Source organism: Trichosurus vulpecula, chromosome 2 (genome assembly GCF_011100635.1).
Source record: "Trichosurus vulpecula isolate mTriVul1 chromosome 2, mTriVul1.pri, whole genome shotgun sequence".
NCBI lineage: Eukaryota > Metazoa > Chordata > Mammalia > Diprotodontia > Phalangeridae > Trichosurus > Trichosurus vulpecula.
In genome coordinates this window covers 334,888,967-334,905,374 of record NC_050574.1, presented here as the reverse complement: position 1 = coordinate 334,905,374, position 16,408 = coordinate 334,888,967, and the positions used below count along the sequence as shown (strand labels likewise).

Here is a 16,408-nt window from a genome sequence, read left to right as displayed (position 1 = left end):
GTATGTAAAAGAATGTAGTAGAATAAACACATTTAGGATAGGTAGAATGTAATATTAGAATATATGTACAAATGTATATTATATACACGTGTGCATGTATACACACACATATATTATATATATATACATACACACATAGATGTGTGTGTGTGCATGTATATCTATGTATCCATATTTATCTGTCTAGAGAGAGATAAGTGATGATAGATAGGTGACAGTGGATGGAGCATTGGTCCTGGAGTCAGAGACCTGAGTTCAAATCTAGCCTCATATACTAACTAGCTGTGACCTTGGAAAAGTCTCTTAAGTTCTGTCTGCCTCAGTTTCCTCAACCATAAAATGGGGATAATAGTAGCATCTTCTCTCAGGGTTGTTGTGAGGACAAAATGAGGCACATTTGTAAAATGCTTTGCAAACCTAAAAGCTTTATGTAAGTGCTAAGCTAATCTAACAATGAATGGCAATCCCCAACAAAGTGATTATTCAAGTGAAGCAGGAGTCAATACATTTAAGCTTTACTTTGGTGAAACCTTGATGCAAAATCCTTGGGAAAGGATTAAAATGTAAGATACTTATAGAATTTTCAAGTTGACTAAATCACCAAGTTACAGACTGATTGGCCTCAGTGCGAGTGGAGCCCGTTTGGTACAATACTTCACAAGATTGCTGTGAAGGCCAAAGGAAATAACATATGCCATGTGTTTTGAAAACTACAGAAAATATAAATAACTTATGGTCATATAAAATGTTCTAAATCATTATTGATTAGAGAAATGCAGATTAAAATAATCTCGGGATATCATTTCACACCCACCACATTGGCTAAAATGATAGAAAGGGAAAGTGACAAATGTTGGAGAGGATGTAGAAAAATTGGGACACTAATTCATTGTTTGTGGAATTGTAAAATGATCCAACTATTTTGGAGAGCAATCTGAAATTATGCCCAAAGAGTTACTAAATTACCTATACCCTTTGACCCAGCAGTATCACTACTTAGTCTATTTCCAAAGATGATTAAGGAAAAAGGAAAAGAACCTATACCTTCTAAAATGTTCATAGCATCTCTCTTTGTGGTGGCAAAGAATTGGAAATTGCAGGGATGCCCATCAATTAGGGAATGGCTGAACAAGATGTGGTATATGATTGTGAAGGAATACAACTGTGCTGTAAGAAGTGATGAGCTCAACAATTTTAGAAAATCATGGAAAGACTTGCACTGAATAATGAAGAGTGAAATGAGCAGAACCAAGTGAGCACTGCATATGGTAACAGCAATATTGTTTTGAGAATAATTTTGAGTCAATAAGTTATTTTTATCTATTATAAATACCCAAATTAACTATAAACGACACATGAAGAAAGATGCCATCTGCAATCAGAGAAATAACTGATAAATAGAAGTATGAATAGAATAATTTTACATACGTGTGTGTGTGTATTTGTGTCTAATGGTTGCCATCTCTAGGGTAGGGCAGTGGAGAGGGAAGAGAAAAAGAAAAAAAAATTATATAATGATTTTGTTGTATATTTTAAAGGCATAGCAAATTGTGCATAGTAGATTTGCAGTTTCATATACAATCTTCTTTTTTATTATGCTGTTAGAAAATGCTTGTTTTATTCCACAAATTAAAAATAAAATTAAAAAAGAAAACTATTTGTCAGATACTCCTGATATTATTGACTATACATCCAGTGGTCCCATTCAAGTGTAGGTTATATGCCTCTAAAATGTAATTGACTAATTCTCCATTAGCAAAATGACTTAGCAAATTATTAATATGCCATATTAATTGTTTATTTTATTATAATTGCACAAATATAATCTATAGTTTACAAAACACTTTATTGAAAATAATTACTTGGGCGTAGGTACTTCAAGTCCTAGTATCCCTATTTTATAAGCAAGGATTATTAAATTAATAGAAGTTTAAGTGACTTAAATTTCTTGCCTCTATCCTTGTAGGAATAGACTTGTTCATGGCTTTCTGACCTATTCCTACCAGTATGTTCCTCATTTTTTCTTGTGGGGTGGGCAGGTTCTGTGTTGCTTCTAGTTCTGAAGACTTCTACCTAGCAGCTAGAAATAAGTATTATAATGAATGCTGAGGGATAATCACTGTGACCCCAGCAGAACACCCAGATGAACTAACAACTCCTGTGTGATTCTGGAAATAATGAGCATGGGACATCTGCATAGATATATTCAGCTTCCACAGACTCAGGACTGTAGAATTCTGACCTCGGGCTAAGCTTTCATTAGCTTTATTAAGGTAAGGCCAAAGCAGGAGGTGTGTATGATTCCAGGGAAGTCAAACTACTTCAATTTCAAAATCGAGGGATGTTGGATAATGGTGATACCTACCTCAGCATCCCAGCTATTTCCCTTCATCAACAAGATACTCAGACCTTCTCTAGTTTGGATGGAAGCCAGCACATTTCCATATTCAGCTTTTTTTTTTTTCTCAGGTTGGTTTCCTGGCCTTCTAATTGTGTATAAGGCATTGAATTGTTATCAGGGAAAAGATCTTTAAAGATCTTTTTCATGGCTTTGGAAACAGCTTGAACTGTTTCTTCAGATGAAACTACAAGATGAATCTTTTTCAAGCTATATTTATTTTGTGAGTCCTGGAAGTTTTCTTTGACTGGACAGGATGGTGTTTTCTGCACACTCTTTTAAGGGAAAGCCAGAGATCCCAGAGCTAAGAGCTTGGATAGCTATTGAAATGTGCCCATAAAATCCAGTCAGATGAAGACACTCTGTGATAGCAGTTTTTAATAACTGCGGACATCTGTGAGCATGTTCTTACTTCCACTGAGGGCTGACGGAATGAATCACTGCTGATATGGGAGCTGTCTGACATCTGAGACATAGCACAGCGAGGAGAGATCTTACCCAGTTGAAGTATTATCTATTCCAGTGACTCTGTAACTGGGCCTGCTGCTTCAGAGAGTGCAGCTGCCAGGCCTCCATACGGCTTTAGTGCTGCATTCACCACCATATCTGCTGAGAACTGGGTCAAGTCACCTTTCTGAACAGTTAATAAGATGTCAGATTCTAAGGTTATCTTGCAATGAACCTTCCATCTATCAATACTGTCCCCAGTGCTCTCCTCTCCATCTTCTTGTAGCCAATTTAAATAATTATACTTCTGTTTTGCTTCCAAAGTATAATAATCTTTTCTGTCTTTGAAGAAGATTTTGGCTCCTGGCTGATCAATGCTAACATTTTTTTACAAATATCAAATCCAGTGTTTGTTCAACCATGGCCACTGCTCTCATCACTTCTTTGGGACCACTCAATAAAATGCCTGTTTGGTTAGCCTGAATTTCAAAACTGACCTTCACATTTTTCATCCTCAGCCCATGCCAGATTATTTTCTATCTTCATGTACTGGATGATTGCTAAAGAAATCATAGTAACAAATTTTTGTACTTTGGAGGTTTTTCTAGGAATTCACAAAACAGCTGGTAGCTTTCACATACTGGACTAATACAACCAGCAATCACTATCTTAACTCCAGTGTCTGAATTTTGCTGTTCTATTATTCTGTCTTTGAGGAGCAGTTGTATTTCTTATTTAAATTGCCAGTGAATGTTTTCCACTGACAATCATTATGAGTTCCACCATCTACCATGTTGATGCACTAAAGTCCAAGGCTTTCTTCATATGGTTTTTAGCTTCTGAAAGAATTTGGGGAGAGGAGCCAACCAGCACAACTACATCACCCTCCACCTCATAAACAGCAGGAATATTCTCAGCTCCAAAGACAGATTCAGAGAATGTCTCACAGTTTACCTGCTGTAGAAACTGAACAATCTGAGGGGGAACATGGAAAGAGTTCTGTACCATGCTCTGCAGCTTCTCCAGAATTTCACTCTTTGCTTTGTACACGTCTGCAGCCAATCCACTCAGGCAAATACTCTCTGTGAGGGCATTGTAAGTGACTTCCAGCTCTGGGTATGCCTTCTGGAGAGTCTCTTCTAACCTGTTGTGTAAAATGGAAAACCTTCCAGGATACACATTTAAGTTCTCTTTCATGCTTTGTTTTTCCCTTTCTATTTTTTGGGCAGCCCTTTCTATCAGTCCTTATTTGTGGTTCAGGTTTTTGCACACCCTCCAGTCTCCCCACTCTGACCACTGTCTCTTGAAGCTTATAAAACTCAGTCAAAATGCTTTCATTTTCTATGCTGTCTGTAATGCCTTCCCATACCATTGGGTCCACATTATACTTTCTGACCTGGTATTCAGATATGAGGCAAGAGAATCTCATGGAAACATCCTCATTTCATGTCTTGATTATGTTGCTCTTTGTTCTTCTTTGACTGACTAAGGTGGCTGAAGGACTGAGTATAATTTCTGGCTCTTTACAACTGGGTCTTGGCCATGTTAGGTCACAATGACAACTCTCCATAGTGCTGGTTATCTCTCCAGTTACTTGATCATTTTTCTGTAAAAACTTCGATAAGGTTCCATTGGTATTGTTAAGGGCTCTGGAAGCTTCACTGGTGGTTTTGCTTTCCACATAAAGTAGTACCCAAAGTAGGTTAGTATGAAAACATTGAAATGAAACTGTTGTTGAAGAGAAGTTTCTTTGTTAGTGTGATGTCAAGCACTAAAAGGGGGGGGAAGAAGTCATAAAATTAAAAATATTGAAAAAAATCTTTAAAGTAAAATTTTATTAACCAAAAATTAAAAAAAATCTCATTGAATTGAAGTATTTTAATCAATTAAGTCACTAGGTCAACAAGCAATTATTAAGCACCTACCAAATGCCAGACATTATAATAACCCCCGGGGATACACATAAAAAAACCAGTTCCTGCCCTCAAGCAATTCATAGACTGATAGGGAGACAGCATGAAAACCGCTATGTACAAACAAGCTACATATAGGACATATTGAAGATAATCAATAGATTGAAGACATTTACTTGCATTAAGGGAGATTGGGAAAGGCTTCCTATAGAATGTAGGATATTATCTGTGACTTGAAGGAAATGAAGGAAGCCAGAATTCTAGGCTTAAGAGACAGCCATTGAAAATGCTCAGAATCTGGAGATAGAGTATCTTATTTTAGGAACAGTAAAGTGGCCAGTGTCACTGGATCGCAGAGTACTTGTGGGTGAGTAAGCTATAAGATGACTGGAAAAGTTGGAGAGAGTCAGGTTGTGAAGGGCTTTCAGAAGCAAACAGAAGATCTTATATTTTATCGTGGGGTGACAGGAAATCACTGGAGTTAATTGAATGGGGCAGGGAGTGACATCTTCAAATGTGCACTTTAAGAAGATGAATTTGATGAGTAAATGGAAGAAAGACAAGAATGGGAAAAGATTTGTGGTAAGTAAACCAATTAGCAGTCTATTGTAATAATCCAGGCCTAAGGTGATTATTACAATACACCAGGGTTGTTGTAGTGTCAGAGGAGATAAAGGAGACTATATGAGAGTTGTTCCAAAGGGAGAAATGACAGTACTTTACAAATGATTGGATATGGGGTCATGAGAGAGTAAGGAGTTGAGGATAATTGTTATATCCTCAATAGTAATAGGGAAGTTTGGAAAAGGGGACTACTTAAGGTAAAAAGAGAATGAGTTCAGTTTTAGACACTTTAAATTTGTGATGCCTCGGGGAATCCAGTTTCGAATGTCCAATAGGCAGTTGGAGTTGAGAGACTTGAGAACAGGAGAGAGGTTAGGGTTGGACAAATAGATCTGAGAATCATCTGCATGGAGATGATAATTGAATCTGCAGGAATTGGTTAAATCATCAAATGAAAAGTTAGAGAGAGAGAAGAGGGCCCAGGGCACAGCCTTGGGTGATACCACTGTGAGTGGGAGTGATCTAGATGAAGATACATCTAAGGAGACTGAGAACGACCAGTCAGACAAGTAGCAGGAGAATCAGGATAGAGCAGAATCACAAAAAGCTATAAAAAAGTATCATGGAGAGGATGATAAACTGTACCAATGACTGCAGAAATGTCAAGAAGTTAGAGGAATGAGAAAAGACCATTAGATTTGGCAAGAAAGTGATTACTGGTAACTTTGGAGAAAGCAGTTTCAGTTGAAAAATGAGGCCAGAAGCTGAACTACTGTAGAGTAAAAAAGGAGAGTGAAAGGAAAGGAATTGGAGGCATTGATAGATGAGTTTAGTCAAAAAAAAAAAGAAAAATAATAGGAGTTGATAGCAGAATGGGAAAGACTGATAAGTGAGGGTTTTTTTGAGGAATTAGAAGATGTGGGCATGTTTGTAGGTAGTAGACAGGGAAAGATTGAAAGTAAGTTAGAACATGTGAATGATAGAGGAGGCAATATGTTGGAGAAGATGGGAAAGAATTGGATCACCGGTGCGTGTAAAGAAGATTGCTTTGGTAAGGAGAAGTGCCATCTCTTCAAATTAGACAAGGGTGAAGGAGGATATAGTTGGAAAAGGCACCTCCATGATGTGAGATGAAGGGAGGAGAAAAAGAGAAAGCTCTTCATGACTGGCTTCATTTTTTTTCAGTAAAATGTGAAGCTAGGTGCTCAGCTGAGAGTTTAGGGGGAGAAAAATCTATGGGAGGTTTAAAGAGGAATGAGAAGGTTCGGAAAAGTCATTGTAGCATGTGGAATACTGATTTTATTAGTGAGATATAAATGGATTGCCTTGCTATAGTGAGAGTCCAGTTGATCTTATTTAACATAGATATGGAGTGGACACTATGGTTCACGATTTTATTCAATTGCATGTAAGTAGGAGTAAAGGCAGTGTATGGTGGGAGTAATCTAAAGCTGATGTTTGGCAAGGCAAAACTGGTGATAGGATACGGTGTGAAGGGACTCAAGAGAACAGTGTAGAGTTGCACTGGTTCACTAAGACATCAAGATGGGGAAGGGAGCCGGTGCAGGGGTGATGGCCAGGGAAACAACTGAAGGGTCAAAGGATTGGAGGTTATAGCAAGGATGAATAATAAGGTTTGGGATTGCAAGGCAGAAGGAGAGGTGGAAGGAGAACAGATTGTGATCAGATAAGGTAATATGACAGTTCATGAACATGGAAGTGGTACATTTATGGGTAAGTATGTCCATCTCTGTTTGTAGCTGAGGTGAGGTAGAGGAGTCAATCATGGGAAATGGGTAGGTTGAGGATCTGGGAGATTAGCGTGTTTGAAAGAGTATCAATATGCATATTGCTATCCCCTAGTATGAAACCAAGAGGTGGTGAGAAGACAAAGATTTTTATCCAGGCCCTGAACTCATTGAGGGGAGTGTCCTGGAGGCTGTTAGACAGAAGCTACCAGGATATTGATTGAGTGATAGTTGTAGACTGGGTGAACTTCAAAGGAGGAGAATGATGTGGTAGAGAGACCCTAGAAATGGCAATGGGGAGCAAGGAGTATCTCCATTTCAGGGAGAATGAGCAAAATTGTAATCAGTGCCAGAAAGGGTGACCAGGGAGGCTGTGACACCAGGGAGGAGATTATTTTCTCCGGGTGAGAGAAGATGTGAAAAAGGAAAAGGCTTAAGATGAAAACTAGTACCTTACCTATGGAGCAGCCATCCCAGCAGAAGGGGTGGGTAGCTTTAGAGTCAAACATTGGTGAGGGTGGTTTGAAGGGAATGTCAAGAAGCTAGTGGACAGTGGAGGGTGGAGAATGGGTTGGAATAATAACAACCATGGGTACAATATCACTGAGAGGGGGAAAGTATAACCGGACAGGAGTTTATTGATTGTTGAGGAATGAGCTCAGATAGTTTATTAACAACCCTAGGGGTCTGGCATGAGGGCAGTTTCCTCTCAAGGTGTTAGGTACCTCATATGAGAGGACTAAAGAGGAAACTGATAGAATGAAATCATGTTTCTCTCTTTTCCCTGAAGGTAAGCAGGCCAGGCCAGGCCAGGCCAGGAGCAAGATGAACTATTAAAGAAGTTGTTTTCTCTACAGAAAGGGAGTCTTGCCTTCACTTCTACTTTAAATACAAGTTGATGACTGTTCATGTTACACAAAGCACCCTGAGGGAGAAACAGGAGGCAGTATGTGCCAGGCAAGCCAAACCACCACCAACACTCTCTCTTCAGACCCTGATGGAGAAAACCTAGGACCCCCAAACCCAACAGCCTTGGGATTGGCCATGCCTCTAGACCAGTTCTGTGCCCCTCAATCATCATCCTGGGAACCAATTTGTGAAGATGCTGCCTGGCAACTGTTTCTGCAGTTGTGACAGTCACAACTACTGAAGACCTAGAAAAGAAAGTTCTTACCCCTGAAGTCCTTAGTATTGTCAAATGGTTTGATATCAGAAGCTGATTTTTTTGTCATTGAAATGATATTAAAGAAGAGAAATTAATATCTATTTTGTGGCTGCACATTAAGGACTGTGAGACTTTTCCATTTGACTTGGAGCTGAAATTTTCTTTATGTGTTGTCTCTCCCATTTGATTGTGAGCTTCTTGAACAGGGACCTGTTTATATTTGTATGCCCAGCACTTAGCACAGTGCTTTGCTTATACTAAAGCTTAATAAATACTTTATTCATTTATTCATGAATTCACTGTTGTACATTTGCTGTTGCTGTTGTTCAGTCATTTCAGTTGTGTCCAACTTTTTGTGACCTCATTTGAGGTTTTCTTGGCCTAAAGACACTGGAGTTGTTTGAAATTTCTTTCTCCAGGTCATTTTATAGATGAGGAAACTGAGGTAAACAGAGTTAGGTGACTTGCCTAAGGTCACACAGCTAGGAAGTCTCTGAGGCCAGATTTGCACTCAGAAAGATGAGTCTTCCTGAAGACTTCAGGCCCGGCATTCTATCTGCTGAGCCACCTAGCTGTCATTAATATAGGCTTACGGGGTGGGCATGCAGGGAATGTATTATTGTTGGTTCTCCTCTTCCTCTCAGGGGAAGTAGTGTTGATGTAGTCTGAGAGCAAATGCCAATTTTCTACATGTTTCTGCAACATCCAATAAATGGATATCTCCTAGATAGATGCCAGGGAAATTGATATAAACCAACCAAAGAGCAGATTCAGTACCTTTGGTCTTGCTAAGGCATTTCTTGTATGTTAGGTCCCAGATGTTCTCTATGCTAGTGAAATCATAGAAATATGCTTTAAAAATCCATATAGTCACCTTATGGGATTATTGTGAGGTACCAATGTCATAACCATAAAAGACAATATTAATGTCAGCTATTATGATCAAGTGAAAAGAGCACTGGCTCTGTAGTTTAAAGGTCTCAATTCAAATCCTACCTCTGACATGCACTGACTTGGTGACCTTGGGTAAGTCACTTAACCTCTCTGAGCCACACTTTCCTAATACGTAAAATGAAGGCATTAAACTAGAGGGTGGCATTGTTTGGGTTCTCAAAGAAAATAGTGATGTCATATTCATTGAAACCTGGGGGTAGATCTTCTACCAGAATGGTTCTTGTCATATCTAGAGGTGCTGTAGAAATATAAAGTTTTCCCATTCTGTGGTTCTGGGCACAGATAATAATAAACTCCTTTAGATCTGCAAGGAAAAAATGAAACAATTACGATTACATCCTAAGCCTTATGTTGTTGGAGAAAAAATGAAAAGCAGTTACACCAAGGGGCCAAAGCTAAACCCTAAAACTCAGTTGTATATGGTAGATTTTTAAATGAAAATTCAAATATCTAAAATTACCTTTAGGAAATAATACTGAATTTGGGATCTGTATGTTTCTATGCCCATGCTGCACTTTGGCTAATTGGACTGAGAAATATCTTTTTCTTAAGGCAGGTGAGATGTTGGTTTCTGACCTTACAGATCATCCATTGACTTCTTACCCAATACCTGATAGTTTAATTCAAAATTCAACAAACACCAGTTAAATGACTCCCATATTCCAGGCCATGTGCTAGACACTGGACTGGAAGGATTCAAAGAAAGATAGAAAATAGGCCCTACTCTCAAGGAATTGACCATCTAATAGGTGTGAAAAACCCTACACAAATAACTATATGATAAAGAAGGGGCTGACAAACTTTTTCTGTAAAAGGACAGATAATAAATATTTTAGGTTTTATAGGCCAAGAGGCAAAATTCAGAATATTGTGGAGGTTTCTATATAACAAAAAAGAAAATAAATTTCCATAAATCTATATTGGTAAAATTTGAATTGTAATGATGATAATGAGAATATTTTTTTTGGGTAATGTAGGCCTATTAATAAGAAGAATTCTTTTTTTTTCTGGAATTCTTTTTTTTCAGGTAACATTTCACTTCCAGCCTTAACTGGCTACCTCTCTTTATTCCTATCTGCCTGGAATCTTTTTTTATATGCTTCTTGTGGAATCCAGTGACTCCTTCTGATAGAGTAGCTCTGCTTCAAAGTGACCAATAGAGGGTATGTGGGTGGGAGAGAAAAATCCTCATTCTAATGAGCAATTCTCCCTCAGGGACTGCATTCCTCCCTCTGGGAAGATATGGTTAATTTTTAGCATTTTTTAGCAGAGCTGCCCTGACAATGAAGCCTATTGTCCAAGAGAAAATATCTAGGGAGCAGATGACTACACAAGACATCTGTGACTCAAAACTAGTCTGATTAAATGGACAGTGAGAATGGATCGCTAGAATACAAAGAGACTTGATGTGAGTTAATATTGATGATAATTATTGTATTGTTTTGGTCTTTCATTTCATAGTGTTTGTGTTTAAGTTTTCTTAGTGACCTTGGTGAAATGTAAATCTCCCTTCTCTAAACTAGTCCACTGTGAGACCTCTTAATTACAGATATAATTTTTAGTATTTAGCAAAATACTCTTCTAATTTCATCAGAGATAGGTATTCACACTTTGTAAAAGAACCAGCAAGTGTTAGCATGTTAATACTTCATCATCTGTGACTATACCCTAATACCTCACTCCCCTCTTTTTCTTGTTTTTTAAATACACATTTATTTATTTTTTGTTTTCTATAGTCTAGATTCTCTCTTCCCCATCCACTCCACTTCCTCTTTAGAGAGCTATTTCTTATAACAAAGGATTCTGAGTTATTATTAATAAAACAAATTTCTAAAAAGATAATCCTATTTTTCCTCTTACTCCCACTGTATAGTCAGAGATATGTTCCCATAGAATAAAAAAAGTCACCCAGTAGCTTGCTTTTAGATGAAAAACAAGCAAACCTGAGAGCTATTAGTAAATGTCAGAACTAGGACTCACTCCAGGTCTAAGTCTGACATAATTTATGTGTGTTCCTGGATTAGACTCTTCATCCATCATGTTTTTTGAAGGATCTTTGCAGTGATATCCATACAAAGCATCAAATCTTTTACTATTCCATATTAGAAACATGGTATAATAAGCCTTTTTTTGTGAAAATTGAATCTATTAAGTTCAAACAGGCAGGCTTAGTATAAAGTTTATGTAGGAAGGTTCATTACAGATATTCACGAAAACTTACAGAAAATGTGATGTATCTCTGGCTTGTAAAAAGATCTAATGAGTCCAAACAACTATTTGTACATACTTTATTTTTTAACATTTTAGGATTATGGTGATAAGATTTAGTTCAGAGATCAGTCCTCATGGCTAAGGCTCAATTGAAGGGATACTGGGACCGATACTCTGTCTCCTCTTTTCATAGATCCTGGTGTCCATTTTTCTTTTAGAACTATGTCTCTTTTTTTCACCAACTACTGCAGACATTATCCTACTACAAGCCTTATGAACAAGACTGTGAAATACCACTTTTTCAGGGGTGGTATAATAGGATGGAAGTATGAAAATCTTACAATTTCAACCTGTATTTGAGGATGATGTCCTCCTAAAGAGAAGGAATGATTAGAAAAAGTCATAAGACAAAGATATAATGTAATAATTTTCTAATTAAATGGAATAGTAAAATTTGAGGAAGCAACAAGATAAAACTGTTTTCTTTTAAAAGTATATACGTGTATACGATTGGTTTCCAAATTTATCTGTCATGGAAATTCAGGCTTTGAGTATGTTTTCATAAAAAGTTCTCAAAATTGGATTAAAGATTTTACTTATAAAGCTGTATTGATGATAGTAAGGAAAGTGAAATTATTTTCCTATTTATAAAGTATCTGTCTGATAATTTTATTTGGTTTTTTTCTTTGGAAGGGGGAAGGCAGGGCAATTGGGGTTAAGTGACTTGCCCAAGGTCACACAGCTAGTAAGTATGTCAAGTGTCTGAGGCTGCATTTGAACTCAGGTTCTCCTGACTTCAGGGCCGGTGCTCTACTCACCGCACCACCTAGCTGCCCCATGTCTGATAATTTTAAAAGGCAAAAGAGTTCATTTTATGATTGGACCCTCATGAATTTTTAAAAGATTCATGTATTAGGCATAGAATTCTTTTAAATTTAATTTATTTAATATATTTAGTTTTCGGCATTGATTTTCACAAGAGTTTGAATTACAAATTTTCTCCCCATTTCTACCCCCCTGGCCACTCCAAGATGGTATATATTCTGGTTGCCCTGTTCCCCAGTCAGCCCTCCCTTCTGTCACCCCACTCCCCTCCCATCCCCCTTTCCTTTCTCTTGCAGGGCAAGATAAATTTCTACGCCCCATTGCCTGTGTATCTTATTTCCTAGTTGCATGCAAAAACCTTTTTTTTGTTTGTTTTTGAAAGTCTATTTTTAAAACTTTGAGTTCCAAATTCTCTCCCCTCTTCCCTCCCCACCCATCCTCCCTAAGAAGGCAAGCAATTCAACACAGGCCATATGTGGATCATTATGTAAAACCCTTCCACAATACTCATGTTGTGAAAGACTAACTATGTTTTGCTCCTTCCTAACCTATCCACCTTTATTGAATTTTCTCCCTTGACCCTGTCCCTTTTTGAAAGTGTTTGTTTTTGATTACCTCATCCCCCTATCTTCCCTCCCTTCTCTTGTCCCCTCTTTTTTATCTTCTTCCTCTTTCTTTTCTGTGGGGTAAGATACCCAACTGAGTGTGTATGGTATTCCTTCCTCAGGTCAAATCCAATGAGAGCAAGATTTACTCATTCCTCCTCACCTGCCCCCTCTTCCCTTCCTACAGAACTGCTTTTTCTCGCCACTTTTATGTGAGATAATTTACCCCATTCTATCTCTCCCTTTCTCCCTCTCTCAATATATTCCTCTCTTATCCCTTAAATTGATTTTATTTTTTTAGATATCATACCTTCATATTCAACTCACCCTGTGCCCTCTGTCTCTCTGTCTCTCTGTCTCTCTGTCTCTCTGTCTCTCTCTCTCTCTCTCTCTCTCTCTATATATATATATGCTCATATACACCTACATATATACATACATACACACATATGTATATACTTACATACACACATATATATGCATATTCCTTTCAGCTACTCTAATACTGAGGTCTCATGAATCATATACATCATGTTTCCATGTGGGAATGCAAACAAAACAGTTCAACTTTAGTAAGTCCCTTGTGATTTCTCTTTCTTGTTTACCTTTTCATGCTTCTCTTGATTCTTGTGTTTGAAAGTCAAATTTTCTATTCAGCTCTGGTCTTTTCACTGAGAAAGCTTGAAAGTCTTCTATTTTATTGAAAGTCCATATTTTGCCTTGGAGCATTATACTCGCTTTTGCTAAGTAGGTGATTCTTGGTTTTAATCCTAGCTCCATTGACCTCCAGAATATCGTATTCCAAGCCCTTCAGTCCCTTAATGTAGAAGCTGCTAGATCCTGTGTTATCCTGATTGTTTTTCCACAATACTCAAATTGTTTCTTTCTGGCTGCTTGCACTATTTTCTCCTTGATCTGGGATTTCTGGAATTTGGCGACAATATTCTTAGGAGTTTTCTTTTTGGGATCTTTTTGAGGAGGCAATTGGTGGATTCTTTTAATTTCTATTTTACCCTCTGGCTCTAGAACATTAGGGCAGTTCTCCTTGATACTTTCTTGAAAGATGATATCTAGGCTCTTTTTTTGATCATGGCTTTCAGGTAGTCCAATAATTTTTAAATTATCTCTCCTGGATCTATTTTCCTGGTCAGCGGTTTTTCCAATGAGATATTTCACATTGTCTTCCACTTTTTCATTCCTTTGGTTCTGTTTTACAATATCTTGATTTCTCATAAAGTCACTAGCTTCCATTTGCTCCAATCTAATTTTTAAGGCAGTATTTTCTTCAGTGGTCTTTTGGACCTCCTTTTCCATTTGGCTAATTCTGCCTTTCAAGGCATTCTTCTCCTTATTGGCTTTTTGGAGCTCTTTTGCCATTTGAGTTAGTCTATTTTTTAAGATGTTTTCTTCAATACTTTTTTCTGTATTTTTTTGGTTCTCCTTTAGCAAGTCATTGACTTGTTTTCATGATTTTCTCACATCATTCTCATTTCTCTTCCCAATTTTTCCTCTACGTCTCTAACTTGCTTTTCCAAATCCTTTTTGAGCTTTTCCATGGCCTGAGACCAGTTCATGTTTTTCTTGGAGGCTTTTGATGTAGGCTCTTTGACTTTGTTGACTTCTTCAGGCTGTATATTTTGGTTTTCTTTGTCACCAAAGAAAGATTCCAAAGTCTCAGTCTGAATCTGAGAGCATTTTCGCTGCCTGGTCATGTTCCCAGCCAACTTACTTGACCCTTGAGTTTTTTGTCAGGATATGACTGCTTGTAAAGAGTGCTATGTTCCAAGCTTGGGGGGATGCACTGTTGTTTTCAGAGCTATTTCTATACAGCCAGCTCTGCCATACCAGCACTCCTCCCCCCAAGAACCACCAGCCAGGACCTGACTGGGATCTTAAGCAGGCTCTTCACTCCTGCTCTGATCCACCACTTAATTCCTCCCACCAGGTGGGCCTGGGGCCAGAAGCAATGCAGCTGTAGTTTTGTAGCTGCACCTCCCCTGCAGCCCCCGGGCCGCTGCCAAACTGTGAACTCCTTCCACTCCCACAGCTTTTCCCACTAACCTTCTCTGTTGTCTTTGGTGTTTGTGGGTTGAGAAGTCTGGTAACTGCCATAGCCCATTGATTCAGGGTGCCAGGTCCTGTTCTGCTCCTGGTCTGGTTGGTTCTGCTGCCGCCCATGCTGGGCTCTGCTCTTCTCCACCCCCAGCTCCGTGCAGATGGACCTCATCCAGTGCCGATCCAGGCTGTCCTGGGCAGGATCCCTGCTTCCCTCTGCTATTTTGTGGGTTCTGCAGTTCTAGAATTTGTTCAGAGCCATCTTTTATAGGTTTTTGGAGGGACCTGGCTGGGAGCTTCCGTAAGTCCCTGCTTTCCAGCCACCATCTTGGTCAGGCAGAGAATTTAAGTAAGGAGAAAAACAACATAAACTGAAATTATCTCAAGTTTTAAGATTGGAAAACCAAATTTAAGTGATTTTACTAAATTGTATTAAGTCTTGCTATTAGTAGAATTACCTAGGAATCTCTAGATTTGGAACCAAATAAGCAGAGCCCTCTTCAGAGGTGCCCTGAAAATGAAACCTATTGTCCAAGAGAAAATATCTAGGGAGCAGACGACTACACAAGACATCTGTGGCTCAAAACTTGTCCGATTAAATGGACACTGAGGATGGATCACTAGGATGTAAAGAGACTTGGTGTTAGTTAATATTGATGATAATCATTGTATTGTTTTGGTCTTTTGTTTCATAGTGTTTGTGTTTAAGTTTTCTTAGTTACCTTGGTGACATGCAAATCTCCTTTCTCAAAACTAGTCTACTGTGAGACTTCTAAGTAGTTTGATCTGTAACCTGACTTAATGCAATTTTGATTATGAATTTATGAAAAACCTTATAGATTTGGCTTATAGACTAGTGGGTTGCCCACTCCCTCATAAGGCGAAAAGGGGGAAATTGAGTGAATTGAAGGGACTAAGAAAGCAAGTGTTTAGTAGTGGGAATTGAATGAACCGCCCTGATTCTGTCTTGTGAGTCAATCCTGGAACCAGCTTAGTATCTATTCAATTTTGGGTCTAGCACAACTTCTATCTTGTGAGAAAGCTTTATTCAGTTGTGGGAATTGAGAGAAAACCTTATTGCATTGTTTGAACCTAGCCTTGCTGGGAAACTGGACCATCTCTACATGCTGTTTAGAGACTCTTAAATAAGGACCTATGTTATGCTGACCATAAACGCAGATCCAAAGATTGATGAACAGAGTTTTCTCACAATTGCACATTTCAAGCAACCCATAGCCTTGTCTTAAAACTGGCCCTATACTCATCAATCAGTGGTTGTTTCCATGTTACAGATACTTGGGGAATGGGACACCCCCTTTTCTGAATTCAGGAAATTGCACCTGTTCCCTCCCCTCCTGAATCTAAAGGCCCCTACCAGGTCCTTCTGAATACTCCCACATTTGCCAAATTTGTGGGTATGGATCATCTGAAGAAAGCTCTGACTCCTGAGTGGATAGCAGAGCCCTCTAGGGACCTCAAGGTTTGTCTATCATGGACCCAGAAGCAGCTGACAGCCAGATGAG

General features: G+C 38.5%; 1 pseudogene; it reads right to left on the bottom strand.

Moving 5' to 3' along the window:
* LOC118837120 overlaps positions 1–8,302 on the bottom strand; it is a 33,461-nt pseudogene extending 25,159 nt beyond the window's left edge.
* Between the last annotated feature and the right edge of the window lie 8,106 nt (positions 8,303–16,408).